Below are 22,094 nucleotides of genomic sequence, written 5' to 3'. Positions count from 1 at the left end.
ACACTAGATTGACGGAGGAGATCCATTATGTCATCATTTCTATGTCCACACAACACTAGATTGACGGAGAAGATCCATTATGTCATCATTTCTATGTCCACACAGCACTAGATTGACGGAGAAGATCCATTATGTCATCATTTCTATGTCCACACAGCACTAGATTGACGGAGAAGATCCATTATGTCATCATTTCTATGTCCACCCAACACTAGATTGACGGAGAAGATCCATTATGTCATCATTTCTATGTCCACCCAACACTAGATTGACGGAGGAGATCCATTATGTCATCATTTCTATGTCCACACAGCACTAGATTGACGGAGAAGATCCATTATGTCATCATTTCTATGTCCATCCAACACTAGATTCACGGAGAAGATCCATTATGTCATCATTTCTATGTCCACACAGCACTAGATTGACGGAGAAGATCCATTATGTCATCATTTCTATGTCCACCCAACACTAGATTGACGGAGAAGATCCATTATGTCATCATTTCTAAGTCCACACAGCACTAGATTGACGGAGGAGATCCATTATGTCATCATTTCTATGTCCACACAGCACTAGATTGACGGAGGAGATCCATTATGTCATCATTTCTATGTCCACTCAACACTAGATTGACGGAGAAGATCCATTATGTCATCATTTCTATGTCCACACAGCACTAGATTGACGGAGTAGATCCATTATGTCATCATTTCTATGTCCACACAACACTAGAATGACGGAGGAGATCCATTATGACATCATTTCTATGTCCACACAGCACTAGATTGACGGAGAAGATCCATTATGTCATCATTTCTATGTCCACACAGCACTAGATTGACGGAGAAGATCCATTATGTCATCATTTCTATTTCCACCCAGCACTAGATTGACGGAGAAGATTCATTATGTCATCATTTCTATGTCCACACAGCACTAGATTGACGGAGAAGATCCATTATGTCATCATTTCTATGTCCACCCAACACTAGATTGACGGAGAAGATCCATTATGTCATCATTTCTATGTCCACACAGCACTAGATTGACGGAGAAGATCCATTATGTCATCATTTCTATGTCCACCCAACACTAGATTGACGGAGAAGATCCATTATGTCATCATTTCTATGTCCACACAGCACTAGATTGACGGAGGAGATCCATTATGTCATCATTTCTATGTCCACACAGCACTAGATTGACGGAGGAGATCCATTATGTCATCATTTCTATGTCCACACAGCACTAGATTGACGGAGGAGATCCATTATGTCATCATTTCTATGTCCACACAGCACTAGATTCACGGAGAAGATCCATTATGTCATCATTTCTATGTCCACCCAACACTAGATTGACGGAGAAGATCCATTATGTCATCATTTCTATGTCCACCCAACACTAGATTGACGGAGGAGATCCATTATGTCATCATTTCTATGTCCACCCAACACTAGATTGACGGAGAAGATCCATTATGTCATCATTTCTATGTCCACACAACACTAGATTGACGGAGAAGATCCATTATGTCATCATTTCTATGTCCACACAACACTAGATTGACGGAGAAGATCCATTATGTCATCATTTCTATGTCCACACAGCACTAGATTGACGGAGAGGATCCATGATGTCATCATTTCTATGTCCACACAACACTAGATTGACGGAGAAGATCCATTATGTCATCATTTCTATGTCCACACAGCACTAGATTGACGGAGAAGATCCATTATGTCATCATTTCTATGTCCACACAACACTAGAATGACGGAGGAGATCCATTATGACATCATTTCTATGTCCACACAGCACTAGATTGACGGAGAAGATCCATTATGTCATCATTTCTATGTCCACACAGCACTAGATTGACGGAGAAGATCCATTATGTCATCATTTCTATTTCCACCCAGCACTAGATTGACGGAGAAGATTCATTATGTCATCATTTCTATGTCCACACAGCACTAGATTGACGGAGAAGATCCATTATGTCATCATTTCTATGTCCACCCAACACTAGATTGACGGAGAATATCCATTATGTCATCATTTCTATGTCCACACAGCACTAGATTCACGGAGAAGATCCATTATGTCATCATTTCTATGTCCACCCAACACTAGATTGACGGAGAAGATCCATTATGTCATCATTTCTATGTCCACCCAACACTAGATTGACGGAGAAGATCCATTATGTCATCATTTCTATGTCCACCCAACACTAGATTGACGGAGAAGATCCATTATGTCATCATTTCTATGTCCACACAGCACTAGATTGACGGAGGAGATCCATTATGTCATCATTTCTATGTCCACCCAACACTAGATTGACGGAGAAGATCCATTATGTCATCATTTCTATGTCCACACAGCACTAGATTCACGGAGAAGATCCATTATGTCATCATTTCTATGTCCACACAGCACTAGATTGACGGAGGAGATCCATTATGTCATCATTTCTATGTCCACACAACACTAGATTGACGGAGGAGATCCATTATGTCATCATTTCTATGTCCACACAACACTAGATTGACGGAGAAGATCCATTATGTCATCATTTCTATGTCCACACAGCACTAGATTGACGGAGAAGATCCATTATGTCATCATTTCTATGTCCACACAGCACTAGATTGACGGAGAAGATCCATTATGTCATCATTTCTATGTCCACCCAACACTAGATTGACGGAGAAGATCCATTATGTCATCATTTCTATGTCCACCCAACACTAGATTGACGGAGGAGATCCATTATGTCATCATTTCTATGTCCACACAGCACTAGATTGACGGAGAAGATCCATTATGTCATCATTTCTATGTCCATCCAACACTAGATTGACGGAGAAGATCCATTATGTCATCATTTCTATGTCCACACAGCACTAGATTGACGGAGAAGATCCATTATGTCATCATTTCTATGTCCACCCAACACTAGATTGACGGAGAAGATCCATTATGTCATCATTTCTATGTCCACACAGCACTAGATTGACGGAGGAGATCCATTATGTCATCATTTCTATGTCCACACAGCACTAGATTGACGGAGGAGATCCATTATGTCATCATTTCTATGTCCACTCAACACTAGATTGACGGAGAAGATCCATTATGTCATCATTTCTATGTCCACACAGCACTAGATTGACGGAGTAGATCCATTATGTCATCATTTCTATGTCCACACAACACTAGAATGACGGAGGAGATCCATTATGATATCATTTCTATGTCCACACAGCACTAGATTGACGGAGAAGATCCATTATGTCATCATTTCTATGTCCACACAGCACTAGATTGACGGAGAAGATCCATTATGTCATCATTTCTATTTCCACCCAGCACTAGATTGACGGAGAAGATTCATTATGTCATCATTTCTATGTCCACACAGCACTAGATTGACGGAGAAGATCCATTATGTCATCATTTCTATGTCCACCCAACACTAGATTGACGGAGAAGATCCATTATGTCATCATTTCTATGTCCACACAGCACTAGATTGACGGAGAAGATCCATTATGTCATCATTTCTATGTCCACCCAACACTAGATTGACGGAGAAGATCCATTATGTCATCATTTCTATGTCCACACAGCACTAGATTGACGGAGGAGATCCATTATGTCATCATTTCTATGTCCACACAGCACTAGATTGACGGAGGAGATCCATTATGTCATCATTTCTATGTCCACACAGCACTAGATTGACGGAGGAGATCCATTATGTCATCATTTCTATGTCCACACAGCACTAGATTCACGGAGAAGATCCATTATGTCATCATTTCTATGTCCACCCAACACTAGATTGACGGAGAAGATCCATTATGTCATCATTTCTATGTCCACCCAACACTAGATTGACGGAGGAGATCCATTATGTCATCATTTCTATGTCCACCCAACACTAGATTGACGGAGAAGATCCATTATGTCATCATTTCTATGTCCACACAACACTAGATTGACGGAGAAGATCCATTATGTCATCATTTCTATGTCCACACAGCACTAGATTGACGGAGAAGATCCATTATGTCATCATTTCTATGTCCACACAGCACTAGATTGACGGAGAGGATCCATGATGTCATCATTTCTATGTCCACACAACACTAGATTGACGGAGAAGATCCATTATGTCATCATTTCTATGTCCACACAGCACTAGATTGACGGAGAAGATCCATTATGTCATCATTTCTATGTCCACACAACACTAGATTGACGGAGAAGATCCATTATGTCATCATTTCTATGTCCGTACAACACTAGATTGACGGAGTAGATCCATTATGTCATCATTTCTATGTCCACCCAGCACTAGATTGACGGAGAAGATCCATTATGTCATCATTTCTATGTCCACACAACACTAGATTGACGGAGGAGATCCATTATGTCATCATTTCTATGTCCACACAACACTAGATTGACGGAGGAGATCCATTATGTCATCATTTCTATGTCCACACAGCACTAGATTGACGGAGAAGATCCATTATGTCATCATTTCTATGTCCACACAACACTAGATTGACGGAGAAGATACATTATGTCATCATTTCTATGTCCACACAGCACTAGATTGACGGAGGAGATCCATTATGTCATCATTTCTATGTCCACACAACACTAGATTGACGGAGCATCACTTATATGAGATACATATTAAGATATAAAGTTATATCGCCAATGCGTTAACATTAAAATTGGATTGTTGTATCTTATTTAAGATAATGCAAGTTATATAAACAATTACATCTTCATTAAGGAAAAACACGTGAACAATATAAATAAGATAAGAATAAATTTCGTTAACTTATTATCAATGACTTTTCATGAATATTATAATTGATAGACAATTTTCAATTATCTTACTTCCTTATAATATATCACGTTCACGCTTGGTAGTTGCTCGGCTAGGTTCGACATTACCAGTGAGATAAACCCCCAATATCAGTGTAACAAGTATGTTCTTTTTCCTGTGCGTTAAACTTCAGTTTACAACCACCAAAACGATTATTGATTCATTATAATGTTTACTTCCTTGTCCTCTATAATGTCTATTGTATATCATCAGACTACCGATTTGTTGTTATTAACGGCACCACGTCATGCCTATTCAGGAATGAGTTTGCTTTATATTTAGATGTAAAAATAACTTTGAACACGTAGTCCTTATAAGTACGATTCTCCATACCTATACAACAACAGCAGGTGATATTTGACGACACGAAAGATAAGCTACAAAATCTGATCATAAACGGCGTAATACAAACATACACACACAATATCTATTGTCTACTGAAGACAAGACCGTCTTTTGTTATTTGCTGGTAGGTTTACATCAACACAACTTTGCAGTAAATGATGTAATTAAAGTTTATCATACTTATCCTAACTAAAAATACATTATTGTAACAGCCTCCCTACATAAAAGACAATAATAACATATTGGCAGACTTGGACCTTTTCCTAAACTATTGTATATAACAGAATGTATTATTCAAGGTTACATTCAACAATACTATATTTAACTGAACTGTGTATAATTATTTCATAACAAACAATAAATGGTATTACCTAAATCATACCGAAACTAGTACGGTAATCGGTGGACATATTACAGGCGGACGCTAGAGTATTACTAAACAGTCAGGGAGGTTTGTTATACAACGCTGTCGTAAAAAGATTCATTTTTATTTTTGTTTTAAAACAATGACCGATTTCTTGCTAGCCTATAAGTATTATGTGAAAATTGTTATTCTATACTAACGGTTTCCGCTATGTAGCTTGCTAACCTATACGCATGGTGTTAATCGTAATAGGCGGCTATCACGAGAGAGGAGTCCGCGTTAACTCGTCCTGAAGGTTTTGTGTGACGGTGCGTGTTTTTGTGTGACAGTGCGTGTTTTTGTGTGACAGTGCGTGTTTTTGTGTGACCGTGCGTGCTTTTGTGTGACAGTGCGTGTTTTTGTGTGACCGAGCGTGTTTTTGTGTGACAGTGCGTGTTTTTGTGTGACAGTGCGTGTTTTTGTGTGACCGTGCGTGTTTTTGTGTGACAGTGCGTGTTTTTGTGTGACCGTGCGTGTTTTTGTGTGACAGTGCGTGTTTTGTGTGACAGTGCGTGTCCAAAGTCAGTATAGTCTAAACTTGGTCAAGACCGATAACTGACGTATCTCTTGTACTGGTTGATCGTAGGCGATACTAGTCATTGTCGGCATACTATACTCGGATATATATATATTTGGTCATCTTTCACAAAAGTATCATATAATAAGTATTAAGTCATACCATGTTATTTTACTAACTTATTTATTTATTTTTTTAACTATTTTTATATTTTCATTTAAACAATGAAATATCGTGTGGTTAAGATATTAATTTATATTTTAAACTTGTTTGTGATTTTGTTGGGTATGATTTGTATCAATGGTACAGTAATAAAGATATAACTGGGGGGGGGGGGGGGGGGGGGGGGAGTCTTATTTTTAACTAAATTTTCCCTTACTACAAACTTGTTAAATGCTAGCGAGAATATATAATATGTTATAAGTGATGAATTATCAACTAATTGCATATATAAGTAATGGCAAAGAAAACCCTTCTCTGGTGGTTTTAATCCCTTCCACCTTTCCATCTTCAATACAGGGTTTGTAAGATGTTGTATATAAACATAAACATGATCTCTAATAGTGTCTTTGGTATTACCAATATGTTTTGTACTTTTTCCCGAATGCGTGGCAAGAGTGAAGATATAGATTTGGTATTACTGAAGGTTACTACATTTCGTAACAGAATCTACCGGGGCAGATTTAAAGTTCTCCCATTGGCGTTTGTAAGCAGTGCTTTGATTGGTCAAATCAGATTGTAGAATGGATACTTTTCGATAATTCATTGGTAAAAATGTTCGAAATGTCCTTGTATGATACTATTCGATATCTGATGATATGCCTCCTGGTCACGTGGCCACCACCACCACCCCTGACGCCGGTACGTACATCTAGGTCTGCCCAAGGAGCCAAAGCACATGTTATAGTATTGTTATATCAGTCTTATCATCTTTGTATATTTACAACAGTTGCCGTGTAAATCTACATTTTGCCCCGTTTTATCGAATTAGAAATAAAATGTCGTTTACATGTGGATTTTCTCTCTGTTATAGGTTTTTAATTACGCTAACCGTATATAACCTTGGTTACAGTGTAAATGACAGACGAGGCTTGTGTCTGTGGTCGGTTACACGTGGACTACGCTAACCGTATATAACCTTGGTTACAGTGTAAATGACAGACGAGACTTGTGTCTGTGGTCGGTTACACGTGGATTTTCTCTCTGTTATAGGTTTTTAATTACGCTAACCGTGTATAACCTTGGTTACAGTGTACATGATAGACGAGGCTTGTGTCTGTGGTCGGTTACACGTGGACTACGCTAACCGTATATAACCTTGGTTACAGTGTAAATGACAGACGGGACTTGTGTCTGTGGTCGGTTACACGTGGATTTTCTCACTGTTATAGGTTTAAAACTACGCTTACCGTATATAACCTTGGTTACAGTGTAAATGACAGACGAGACTTGTGTCTGTGGTCGGTTACAAGTGGACTACGCTAACCGTATATAACCTTGGTTACAGTGTAAATGACAGACGAGGCTTGTGTATGTGGTCGGTTACAAGTGGACTACGCTAACCGTGTATAACCTTGGTTACAGTGTAAATGACAGACGAGGCTTGTGTCTGTGGTCGGTTACACGTGGACTACGCTAACCGTACATAACCTCGGTTACAGTGTAAATGACAGACGAGGCTTGTGTCTGTGGTCGGTTACACGTGGGCTACGCTAACCGTACATAACCTCGGTTACAGTGTAAATGACAGACGAGGCTTGTGTCTGTGGTCGGTTACACGTGGACTACGCTAACCGTAAATAACCTCGGTTACAGTGTAAATGACAGACGAGGCTTGTGTCTGTGGTCGGTTACACGTGGACTACGCTAACCGTACATAACCTCGGTTACAGTGTAAACGACAGACGAGGCTTGTGTCTGTGGTCGGTTACACGTGGACTACGCTAACCGTATATAACATCGGTTACAGTGTAAATGACAGACGAGGCTTGTGTCTGTGGTCGGTTACACGTGGACTACGCTAACCGTGTATAACCTTGGTTACAGTGTACATGACAGACGAGGCTTGTGTCTGTGGTCGGTTACACGTGGACTACGCTAACCGTACATAACCTCGGTTACAGTGTAAATGACAGACGAGACTTGTGTCTGTGGTCGGTTGCACTGATTAATATTTAGTGTTTCCTTCCGTTTGTATATGACGCTGGGTAGTGGAAGTGAAACTTTCTACATACATATCCTGTCAGCTGGTGTTCAGCTGGTCTACATACTATTTTGTTTAGTATGTGGTGTGTCCCGAAAAATAACTGTCAATATATTTTTATCTAAACTAACCATAGCACTTGATCATTTATATATTTTTTAGTTCACTGGATCACTATAGACATTTCGATTTCCATCAAACAGATGATTTACCTGATTATATTCGCGTACCTGTTGGGGACAACATCCGGTGAAGACAGACAGGTTCAAACTACCACCGCCCGGATACCCACAGAACATACAGAACAACATCATATCGTCATTAAAAAACTCTCTCGTCCTCAGGAGACAGACCACACGGACACTCAGGTAAGTCATTAGTTATTTCAACTTTCAACTTTCGCTTCAGAGATACACAATTTACACAATTGGCTGTCAAAACAACTATTAGTTTATTAAGTTACGTGAGGATGTTATTCTTTTGTGTTGACACTATGGTATATTGTATTTTATGGTTATTTTGTGTTTTGTATTGTCGCCATGGTTAGATATTGTGTGTTGTGTGTTGTCGCTATGGTTGTTTATTGTTTGTTAGTGTTGTCCTTATGGTTGGCAATTTGGGTTGTGAATTGTCGCTATTGTTGGTAATTTGGGCTGTGTATTATCGCTATGGATTGGTATTATGTGTTGTCGCTATGGTTGTTTATTGTTTGTTGTGTTGTCGCTATGGTTGTTTATTGTTTGTGTATTGTCGCTATGGTTGTTTATTGTATGTTGTCGCTATGGTTGGGTATTATGTGTTGTGTATTGTCGCTATGGTTGTTTATTGTATGTTGTCGTTATGGTTGGGTATTGTGCGTTGTGTGTTGTCGCTATGGTTGGGTATAAGGTGTTGTGTGTTGTCGCTATGGTTGGGTATTTTGCGTTGTGTGTTGTCGCTATGGTTGGGTATTTTGCGTTGTGTGTTGTCGCTATGGTTGGGTATTTTGCGTTGTGTGTTGTCGCTATGGTTGAGTATTTTGTGTATTGTCGCTATGGTTGGGTATTTTGCGTTGTGTGTTGTCGCTATGGTTGGGTATTTTGCGTTGTGTGTTGTCGCTATGGTTGGGTATTTTGCGTTGTGTATTGTCGTTATGGTTGGGTATTTTGCGTTGTGTGTTGTCGCTATGGTTGGGTATTTTGCGTTGTGTGTTGTCGCTATGGTTGAGTATTTTGTGTATTGTCGCTATGGTTGGGTATTTTGCGTTGTGTGTTGTCGCTATGGTTGGGTATTTTGCGTTGTGTGTTGTCGCTATGGTTGGGTATTTTGCGTTGTGTATTGTCGCTATGGTTGGGTATTTTGCGTTGTGTGTTGTCGCTATGGTTGGGTATAAGGTGTTGTGTGTTGTCGCTATGGCTGGGTATTTTGTGTTAAATCTCGTTTGCTATTCTTGTTTGCATACTTATGTTCAGCAACAACAAGAACAACATAACAATCATTTATAAAATAATCAACTCGTCCACAATAGAATACGAAAATGCACGCGCAAAGATCACTGGGCAGTAAGATAAACAATAAGCTTGCCACTTAACCCCTAAAACCTAGTGGCCTACACTTCAATGAGTTAGATATAAAATGAAAACCAATTACATCGAAATTAGACATAAGTATAATATAAGCAGCAGATTTTCTACACACGTATTCCGATAGTTAACCATTTTATATTTCAACATAATTAACGTTATACTGAGTGGTTTGGAATAAAGTGAACTCTTATTGTATTTGTTACAGGATGACGCCACCGAAACGAAAATACAGGCACGCAAAATGGCAGGTGTTGTAATCTTGGTGATTGTGTTCGTGGGGGTAACAATCCCGCTGTGCCTTTGTTTTTGTACGAGTTCCAAGAAAAGATTTTTGAGGATTCCTGACGAGGTGACTTTCCCCTCTTTTGTATGACGCTAAAGATAGTGTAGAGGCGTGTCAATGCTTTAAGGAATGCCATGATAAAAACTGGAAACCGAATTCCTGGCTACATAAAGCGCTATCCAGAACGATAGAGACAACCTCACGTCAGGAGGGGGAATCTAGGACGTCTGAGCACTGTTACTGCTGGGAGCACGACCAATAACCAAAATCGGTACAGAATGGCTCGGTGTGATATCAACAAGGAGATGGTTGTGCAGTTGTGTTGTAAAGACAAATATAATAATAAACATTAATACGAATATGATAGTGAACTTACCAACTAAAGGTATCAATATCATGCTTGTTTTATCTTCAAAATGTTCCCGTAGTACTTACATTAAATATACTATTTGACATGAAGTCATTACTTGGCATGGCTATGCGAAGTATAGTACCGGTAATTGATATAATGCCGTGAAATACAATATACATGTATGGAATATACCTTAAAATAAGGAGATGATAGATACGAGGGTTGATAGATATGGTGTGAGCCTCGTATTCGAGGAGGTACTCAAGTCTATTCTTTTTAAGTCCTACTATTCTCTCACTATATAGGGTCGTGTATCCAAGGACTGGTTTCATTTGGTAAGTTTATATCGACGAGGTAGCACTCCAAAGTAAACACATTGTCTCACCCCTGCAAAAGAATGCAAAGACTGTTCCATCAGCTGGGAAGGTTATGGCCTCGGTTTTCTGGGATGCAGATGGTATTCTCCTGATATATTATCTCCAAAAGGGACAAACAATCCATGGCACACACTATGCTCCACTTTTGAGGCAGTTACGGGAAAATATTAAACGTAAGCGCCGCGGAAAGCTCACTAAAGGTGTGTTATTTCATCAGGACAATGCTCCTGTTCACAAGTCTGGCATTGTCATGGCTGCCATTCACGATTTAAGCTTTAGATTGATTGATCATCCGCCTTATTCACCTGATCTCGCTCCATCAGACTTTCATCTATGTCCGAAACACCGCTGGCAAAATTCAAATCCTTCAATATGAAGTTCACAACATATCAGTCAGCCCTCGTATCATGATCAATAAAATAAGTTTGATGTTTTATGCACGAATCGGTAAAAATTAATATCTATACATCGTGAATCCATTTAATATATAACATTGAATGCTAAAATAGCAATTTATCATTGGGATAATTCATTAAAGTTCATCAAATTCATTTTTGGTGTGTTTTTTTTTGTTGAAAATGGTTATGAAATGGCATGAAAGAAAACCAGTATACCAATCAACGTCACTTTACAGTTCAAAACTTGATGACGTTGAAAAGACACAAGATATTAGCACCTTTCAGTACGATATTTCATTATAAATGCCAATTAAACTGTATGAAATCAGAATCATATTTCTTTCAATTTTTCGCCGTGTTTTATAAAAATCATCAACTTACGTTAGACATTCTAGCCATGTGGTAAACCGGTAATTACACTTTCATTTGATCAGTCCTGTTTACATTTAGCTTAAAAGACAATCTCACTCCCGTGCGAACAGTGTGTTCAGGGGTTCACTGTCTATATTTAGTGCTTTTTCGGTCTATTAGCAGGGCATACAAGCATGCACAAATATTACATTAGAGAGGAGTCCATAGCCCTCAAATTATTATTGTAACTTTATAACTTTTAACATGAAACAGAAATATTTTAGATGATATTTTAACGTTTCTATTGGATGTATCCCGTTACTCGACATAAGTTCTCAATATACACTGTACTAGTAAGACATATCATCTGTAATAATACTTGATTATTTCACTTATTGTTAGATTGCACTATGAACAAACTATTTTTCTCTCGAAATATTATGTATTGCCGTTGTTTTTATCCTCAGGTTCTGTTTGAATTATTCTGTATAGCGAAGTAATATTTTCATCATTAAATCGATATCAATACCTACAAAACATGTACATTATTTCCTTTACATGAGTAAAATAATTCTAAAATCATACTGAATAAAGAAAGTCAATATCACTCCCCTCCCTCCGCACAAGACTACCGTAACAACAGGCAATACCGACACATAATAGTCCAGGTATCCCGGAATGTGGAGCGTCTTCTGCTTCAACAAAGACATCCGCCATACAAATCTAGGTCACCACGACATCCGCCATACAAATCTAGGTCACCACGACATCCGCCATACAAATCTAGGTCACCACGACATCCGCCATACAAATCTAGGTCACCACGACATCCGCCATGCAAATCTAGGTCACCACGACATCCGCCATACAAATCTAGGTCAAATCTGAGATAGGCCGCATACTGAAAACAAAAGATAGCGGAACTACCAGACTTATCATCAAACATCGAACACGTCTGACTTCATATCGCACAGAAAATATTTTAAATGTGATAATGAGGTCTTAATCAACCCGCGTCAATAAGACAGAATGATGTATACATCGCCTGTTTGTGAATCCCCTTTCTATGTATATCTTACTATAATACCATGTTCTGTGCCGAGGAAAGAAATAAAATTGAAACTAACATGTCTCAAAACCATAGGTTATCATTTTTTTATCGTCCGTAGTCGATATCCGTGACGGAAATCGTGATAATGGGAACAGGTTCAAACATATCTAATCAACTACAACATGTTAACACCATATATAGGTGAAGCAGTGATGTTACTATCTAGGAATGGAAAACTTAGAATAGGAAATAGAAATAATCAAGCTTATCACACAGCTGTCTGTAGTGTCATTGATTTCAAACCCTTCAGGATATACTCGATCGATATGGTCAATAAACTTTTTGTTATTTAATGAAAATATATTGAAATATCTTTATGTCAAATAGAAGAATTTGTAAGGTCTTCAGTAAAACCAGACAAATAATAAGAAATAAATGGCGACAAGTGAGGGGCCCACACAATTTCCTCCTATAGATGTGCCGATAGTCTATCGGGAGATTTTGTCAAAAACTCAACAAAAGGCGTGTGTTTAAACCAGTCTCAAGAATTCACGTCAATAAAACAGTCACTACCGGGTATCTTATACGTAAAACATCACGTTAGGTAGAAACAAGTTACGTGTAGAAGTACCTAGAACACCATGTTCCTCAGCTAGGCTACAGTATATCAGGGGACTTGAAAGTTTTCGAATGCATTTTGTAACAGAATCTTAATCAAATCTGTGTCTAGGCCTAGTATACACGTGCCGTTATTTAAAATGATGTTGTCATAAATAACGACATGTACTATTTATATACTGTACATATATTACATCAGTTCTTAATCATTACTACACAATTGGGTGGACTGGTTAGAGGTAACTTACAACGTATCACCCTACAGCTGAAAAGGTTTGTTATATAACACCACTGTCTAATGATAAATACTAGATCATTAGTGTTTGAAAACAATCAACATTTTTTTTGCTAATTATCAAATACTATGTGATAATTTCTTTTATATTGTTTTAGATTCAAGGTTGCGCTATGACACGCCTTCACACCTGACACGCTATAGCAGTATCATTTAATGTATAGGGCAGTGTTTTGGTGTTGCATTCTAAACAATTTCCCCTGGCCTGAAAATGACAAGTCAGGGTATGACATGTTGAGTGTTTTAATTTTATGTAGATTTTTCCGTTATTTCTATTCGAAACTTGTCTTTATATTCGATATGTTAAGATCCATAACTTGCTGTGAAGTAAAAGTGACATCACCAGAATTGTGTAGTAGTTTATATTATCAGTGATGAAGTCACTGTACCATAACTTATTGTGTAACTTGATAAGGCCCCAGTATAACACTATAAACTAACTCCACTCCTCAGACCATCAGTTATCGTGGCCCTGTCCGGTATTTTGAAGAAAAAAAATCTTCACATCACATCTCTGATCGCCATTTTGAGTTTAAAACATCGGGATTTTTCAACAATATTTAAATACATGTTATTACATATATATTATCAAATATAAATCGTAAGATACACAGATTCAAAATGTAGATCGTAACATGGACAAAACTGCCAGGCTAGAGTGTCATTGGTCTACCGTAAACTCTAGAACTAGTGAAATTTACTATTATAATGTCCGTTAACAGAACTGGAAATACTAAAGTCGTAATGATACTATTTATAGAACTTCTACTGACGAAGCTCTAATTTCGTTGAGCTATATATAGACACAGCATATTGCTGGGGAATATTGCTCATCGATATAATAAATGATACTATATATACATACTAGGTATATCCATAGATTTTTTCTCTGAATATATGAAATACCAAATGTAATTTAAAGATATTTTGTAGATCAGAACTTGGTAGATTGTGTGAATAAAGATGTCAGCACTACAAAAATACTCCTAGAAAGAATAGAAAAGATGTCGCTAACGGTCTTTATCTAACGGTCTTTATCTAACGGTCTTTATCTAACGGTCTTTATCTAACGGTCTTTATCTAACGGTCTTTATCTAACGGTCTTTATCAACGATTTACACCAAGCCTTTTTATACACTACCATTCAATATGATTGAATGACTAAAGCATAAGTTTTCAAGTTTATATATATATATATATATATAGGGCAAAGAAGTAATTCAAACAGTGTAAACAATAAGGTTTGTTAAATTTTCGGAAAATTTAACAAACCTTATTGTTTACACTGTTTGAATTACTTCTTTGCCCTATATAATCATTACAAGTAATTCGTATCCTCCATACATTTATGTGAGGATCCAGTGTTATCTGGATTATACTGTTCATATTACTTCTTTGACCCTTATTATATATATATATATATATATATATATATGTCAAGTAGTAATAACTAAATTTTCCCTTACTACAAACTTGTTAAATGCTAGCGAGAATATATAATATGTTATAAGTGATGAATTATCAACTAATTGCACATATAAGTAATGGCAAAGAAAACCCTTCTCTGGTGGTTTTAATCCCTTCCACCTTTCCATCTTCAATACAGGGTTTGTAAGATGTTGTATATAAACATAAACATGATCTCTAATAGTGTCTTTGGTATTACCAATATGTTTTGTACTTTTTCCCGAATGCGTGGCAAGAGTGAAGATATAGATTTGGTATTACTGAAGGTTACTACATTTCGTAACAGAATCTACCGGGGCAGATTTAAAGTTCTCCCATTGGCGTTTGTAAGCAGTGCTTTGATTGGTCAAATCAGATTGTAGAATGGATACTTTTCGATAATTCATTGGTAAAAATGTTCGAAATGTCCTTGTATGATACTATTCGATATCTGATGATATGCCTCCTGGTCACGTGGCCACCACCACCACCCCTGACGCCGGTACGTACATCTAGGTCTGCCCAAGGAGCCAAAGCACATGTTATAGTATTGTTATATCAGTCTTATCATCTTTGTATATTTACAACAGTTGCCGTGTAAATCTACATTTTGCCCCGTTTTATCGAATTAGAAATAAAATGTCGTTTACATGTGGATTTTCTCTCTGTTATAGGTTTTTAATTACGCTAACCGTATATAACCTTGGTTACAGTGTAAATGACAGACGAGGCTTGTGTCTGTGGTCGGTTACACGTGGACTACGCTAACCGTATATAACCTTGGTTACAGTGTAAATGACAGACGAGACTTGTGTCTGTGGTCGGTTACACGTGGATTTTCTCTCTGTTATAGGTTTTTAATTACGCTAACCGTGTATAACCTTGGTTACAGTGTACATGATAGACGAGGCTTGTGTCTGTGGTCGGTTACACGTGGACTACGCTAACCGTATATAACCTTGGTTACAGTGTAAATGACAGACGGGACTTGTGTCTGTGGTCGGTTACACGTGGATTTTCTCACTGTTATAGGTTTAAAACTACGCTTACCGTATATAACCTTGGTTACAGTGTAAATGACAGACGAGACTTGTGTCTGTGGTCGGTTACAAGTGGACTACGCTAACCGTATATAACCTTGGTTACAGTGTAAATGACAGACGAGGCTTGTGTATGTGGTCGGTTACAAGTGGACTACGCTAACCGTGTATAACCTTGGTTACAGTGTAAATGACAGACGAGGCTTGTGTCTGTGGTCGGTTACACGTGGACTACGCTAACCGTACATAACCTCGGTTACAGTGTAAATGACAGACGAGGCTTGTGTCTGTGGTCGGTTACACGTGGGCTACGCTAACCGTACATAACCTCGGTTACAGTGTAAATGACAGACGAGGCTTGTGTCTGTGGTCGGTTACACGTGGACTACGCTAACCGTAAATAACCTCGGTTACAGTGTAAATGACAGACGAGGCTTGTGTCTGTGGTCGGTTACACGTGGACTACGCTAACCGTAAATAACCTCGGTTACAGTGTAAATGACAGACGAGGCTTGTGTCTGTGGTCGGTTACACGTGGACTACGCTAACCGTATATAACATCGGTTACAGTGTAAATGACAGACGAGGCTTGTGTCTGTGGTCGGTTACACGTGGACTACGCTAACCGTGTATAACCTTGGTTACAGTGTACATGACAGACGAGGCTTGTGTCTGTGGTCGGTTACACGTGGACTACGCTAACCGTACATAACCTCGGTTACAGTGTAAATGACAGACGAGACTTGTGTCTGTGGTCGGTTGCACTGATTAATATTTAGTGTTTCCTTCCGTTTGTATATGACGCTGGGTAGTGGAAGTGAAACTTTCTACATACATATCCTGTCAGCTGGTGTTCAGCTGGTCTACATACTATTTTGTTTAGTATGTGGTGTGTCCCGAAAAATAACTGTCAATATATTTTTATCTAAACTAACCATAGCACTTGATCATTTATATATTTTTTAGTTCACTGGATCACTATAGACATTTCGATTTCCATCAAACAGATGATTTACCTGATTATATTCGCGTACCTGTTGGGGACAACATCCGGTGAAGACAGACAGGTTCAAACTACCACCGCCCGGATACCCACAGAACATACAGAACAACATCATATCGTCATTAAAAAACTCTCTCGTCCTCAGGAGACAGACCACACGGACACTCAGGTAAGTCATTAGTTATTTCAACTTTCAACTTTCGCTTCAGAGATACACAATTTACACAATTGGCTGTCAAAACAACTATTAGTTTATTAAGTTACGTGAGGATGTTATTCTTTTGTGTTGACACTATGGTATATTGTATTTTATGGTTATTTTGTGTTTTGTATTGTCGCCATGGTTAGATATTGTGTGTTGTGTGTTGTCGCTATGGTTGTTTATTGTTTGTTAGTGTTGTCCTTATGGTTGGCAATTTGGGTTGTGAATTGTCGCTATTGTTGGTAATTTGGGCTGTGTATTATCGCTATGGATTGGTATTATGTGTTGTCGCTATGGTTGTTTATTGTTTGTTGTGTTGTCGCTATGGTTGTTTATTGTTTGTGTATTGTCGCTATGGTTGTTTATTGTATGTTGTCGCTATGGTTGGGTATTATGTGTTGTGTATTGTCGCTATGGTTGTTTATTGTATGTTGTCGTTATGGTTGGGTATTGTGCGTTGTGTGTTGTCGCTATGGTTGGGTATTTTGCGTTGTGTGTTGTCGCTATGGTTGGGTATTTTGCGTTGTGTGTTGTCGCTATGGTTGGGTATTTTGAGTTGTGTGTTGTCGCTATGGTTGGGTATTTTGCGTTGTGTGTTGTCGCTATGGTTGGATATTTTGCGTATTGTGTTGTCGCTATGGTTGGGTATTTTGCGTTGTGTGTTGTCGTTATGGTTGGGTATTTTGCGTTGTGTGTTGTCGCTATGGTTGGATATTTTGCGTATTGTGTTGTCGCTATGGTTGGGTATTTTGCGTTGTGTGTTGTCGCTATGGTTGGGTATAAGGTGTTGTGTGTTGTCGCTATGGTTGGGTATTTTGCGTTGTGTGTTGTCGCTATGGTTGGGTATTTTGCGTTGTGTGTTGTCGCTATGGTTGGGTATTTTGCGTTGTGTGTTGTCGCTATGGTTGAGTATTTTGTGTATTGTCGCTATGGTTGGGTATATGGTGTTGTGTGTTGTCGCTATGGTTGGATATTTTGCGTATTGTGTTGTCGCTATGGTTGGGTATTTTGCGTTGTGTGTTGTCGCTATGGTTGGGTATAAGGTGTTGTGTGTTGTCGCTATGGTTGGGTATTTTGCGTTGTGTGTTGTCGCTATGGTTGGGTATTTTGCGTTGTGTGTTGTCGCTATGGTTGGGTATTTTGCGTTGTGTGTTGTCGCTATGGTTGAGTATTTTGTGTATTGTCGCTATGGTTGGGTATTTTGCGTTGTGTGTTGTCGCTATGGTTGGGTATTTTGCGTTGTGTGTTGTCGCTATGGTTGGGTATTTTGCGTTGTGTGTTGTCGCTATGGTTGAGTATTTTGTGTATTGTCGCTATGGTTGGGTATTTTGCGTTGTGTGTTGTCGCTATGGTTGGGTATAAGGTGTTGTGTGTTGTCGCTATGGCTGGGTATTTTGTGTTAAATCTCGTTTGCTATTCTTGTTTGCATACTTATGTTCAGCAACAACAAGAACAACATAACAATCATTTATAAAATAATCAACTCGTCCACAATAGAATACGAAAATGCACGCGCAAAGATCACTGGGCAGTAAGATAAACAATAAGCTTGCCACTTAACCCCTAAAACCTAGTGGCCTACACTTCAATAAGTTAGATATAAAATGAAAACCAATTACATCGAAATTAGACATAAGTATAATATAAGCAGCAGATTTTCTACACACGTATTCCGATAGTTAACCATTTTATATTTCAACATAATTAACGTTATACTGAGTGGTTTGGAATAAAGTGAACTCTTATTGTATTTGTTACAGGATGACGCCACCGAAACGAAAATACAGGCACGTGTTGTAATCTTGGTGATTGTGTTCGTGGGGGTAACAATCCCGCTGTGCCTTTGTTTTTGTACGAGTTCCAAGAAAAGATTTTTGAGGATTCCTGACGAGGTGACTTTCCCCTCTTTTGTATGACGCTAAAGATAGTGTAGAGGCGTGTCAATGCTTTAAGGAATGCCATGATAAAAACTGGAAACCGAATTCCTGGCTACATAAAGCGCTATCCAGAACGATAGAGACAACCTCACGTCAGGAGGGGGAATCTAGGACGTCTGAGCACTGTTACTGCTGGGAGCACGACCAATAACCAAAATCGGTACAGAATGGCTCGGTGTGATATCAACAAGGAGATGGTTGTGCAGTTGTGTTGTAAAGACAAATATAATAATAAACATTAATACGAATATGATAGTGAACTTACCAACTAAAGGTATCAATATCATGCTTGTTTTATCTTCAAAATGTTCCCGTAGTACTTACATTAAATATACTATTTGACATGAAGTCATTACTTGGCATGGCTATGCGAAGTATAGTACCGGTAATTGATATAATGCCGTGAAATACAATATACATGTATGGAATATACCTTAAAATAAGGAGATGATAGATACGAGGGTTGATAGATATGGTGTGAGCCTCGTATTCGAGGAGGTACTCAAGTCTATTCTTTTTAAGTCCTACTATTCTCTCACTATATAGGGTCGTGTATCCAAGGACTGGTTTCATTTGGTAAGTTTATATCGACGAGGTAGCACTCCAAAGTAAACACATTGTCTCACCCCTGCAAAAGAATGCAAAGACTGTTCCATCAGCTGGGAAGGTTATGGCCTCGGTTTTCTGGGATGCAGATGGTATTCTCCTGATATATTATCTCCAAAAGGGACAAACAATCCATGGCACACACTATGCTCCACTTTTGAGGCAGTTACGGGAAAATATTAAACGTAAGCGCCGCGGAAAGCTCACTAAAGGTGTGTTATTTCATCAGGACAATGCTCCTGTTCACAAGTCTGGCATTGTCATGGCTGCCATTCACGATTTAAGCTTTAGATTGATTGATCATCCGCCTTATTCACCTGATCTCGCTCCATCAGACTTTCATCTATGTCCGAAACACCGCTGGCAAAATTCAAATCCTTCAATATGAAGTTCACAACATATCAGTCAGCCCTCGTATCATGATCAATAAAATAAGTTTGATGTTTTATGCACGAATCGGTAAAAATTAATATCTATACATCGTGAATCCATTTAATATATAACATTGAATGCTAAAATAGCAATTTATCATTGGGATAATTCATTAAAGTTCATCAAATTCATTTTTGGTGTGTTTTTTTTGTTGAAAATGGTTATGAAATGGCATGAAAGAAAACCAGTATACCAATCAACGTCACTTTACAGTTCAAAACTTGATGACGTTGAAAAGACACAAGATATTAGCACCTTTCAGTACGATATTTCATTATAAATGCCAATTAAACTGTATGAAATCAGAATCATATTTCTTTCAATTTTTCGCCGTGTTTTATAAAAATCATCAACTTACGTTAGACATTCTAGCCATGTGGTAAACCGGTAATTACACTTTCATTTGATCAGTCCTGTTTACATTTAGCTTAAAAGACAATCTCACTCCCGTGCGAACAGTGTGTTCAGGGGTTCACTGTCTATATTTAGTGCTTTTTCGGTCTATTAGCAGGGCATACAAGCATGCACAAATATTACATTAGAGAGGAGTCCATAGCCCTCAAATTATTATTGTAACTTTATAACTTTTAACATGAAACAGAAATATTTTAGATGATATTTTAACGTTTCTATTGGATGTATCCCGTTACTCGACATAAGTTCACAATATACACTGTACTAGTAAGACATATCATCTGTAATAATACTTGATTATTTCACTTATTGTTAGATTGCACTATGAACAAACTATTTTTCTCTCGAAATATTGTGTATTGCCGTTGTTTTTATCCTCAGGTTCTGTTTGAATTATTCTGTATAGCGAAGTAATATTTTCATCATTAAATCGATATCAATACCTACAAAACATGTACATTATTTCCTTTACATGAGTAAAATAATTCTAAAATCATACTGAATAAAGAAAGTCAATATCACTCCCCTCCCTCCGCACAAGACTACCGTAACAACAGGCAATACCGACACGTAATAGTCCAGGTATCCCGGAATGTGGAGCGTCTTCTACTTCAACAAAGACATCCGCCATACAAATCTAGGTCACCACGACATCCGCCATACAAATCTAGGTCACCACGACATCCGCCATGCAAATCTAGGTCACCACGACATCCGCCATACAAATCTAGGTCAAATCTGAGATAGGCCGCATACTGAAAACAAAAGATAGCGGAACTACCAGACTTATCATCAAACATCGAACACGTCTGACTTCATATCGCACAGAAAATATTTTAAATGTGATAATGAGGTCTTAATCAACCCGCGTCAATAAGACAGAATGATGTATACATCGCCTGTTTGTGAATCCCCTTTCTATGTATATCTTACTATAATACCATGTTCTGTGCCGAGGAAAGAAATAAAATTGAAACTAACATGTCTCAAAACCATAGGTTATCATTTTTTTATCGTCCGTAGTCGATATCCGTGACGGAAATCGTGATAATGGGAACAGGTTCAAACATATCTAATCAACTACAACATGTTAACACCATATATAGGTGAAGCAGTGATGTTACTATCTAGGAATGGAAAACTTAGAATAGGAAATAGAAATAATCAAGCTTATCACACAGCTGTCTGTAGTGTCATTGATTTCAAACCCTTCAGGATATACTCGATCGATATGGTCAATAAACTTTTTGTTATTTAATGAAAATATATTGAAATATCTTTATGTCAAATAGAAGAATTTGTAAGGTCTTCAGTAAAACCAGACAAATAATAAGAAAT

At 38.1% G+C, this 22,094-nt stretch overlaps 2 long non-coding RNA genes across 2 annotated transcripts; both read left to right on the top strand.

Annotated features, from left to right (window-relative positions):
- The first annotated feature begins 8,443 nt into the window (after positions 1-8,443).
- LOC117314780 lies at positions 8,444-11,514 on the top strand. The gene is made up of 2 exons (XR_004529603.1): positions 8,444-8,754; positions 10,157-11,514. It is a non-coding gene; the product is annotated as an uncharacterized LOC117314780 (long non-coding RNA).
- Positions 11,515-17,023: 5,509 nt separating this feature from the next.
- On the top strand, positions 17,024-20,473 carry LOC117314773. The gene is made up of 2 exons (XR_004529595.1): positions 17,024-17,334; positions 19,128-20,473. It is a non-coding gene; the product is annotated as an uncharacterized LOC117314773 (long non-coding RNA).
- Positions 20,474-22,094: the final 1,621 nt, after the last annotated feature.

This window comes from Pecten maximus, chromosome 2, assembly GCF_902652985.1.
Source record: "Pecten maximus chromosome 2, xPecMax1.1, whole genome shotgun sequence".
NCBI classification, from domain to species: domain Eukaryota; kingdom Metazoa; phylum Mollusca; class Bivalvia; order Pectinida; family Pectinidae; genus Pecten; species Pecten maximus.
The sequence above is the reverse complement of the archived record's forward strand: the minus strand, read 5'-3'. Positions and strand labels throughout refer to the sequence as shown.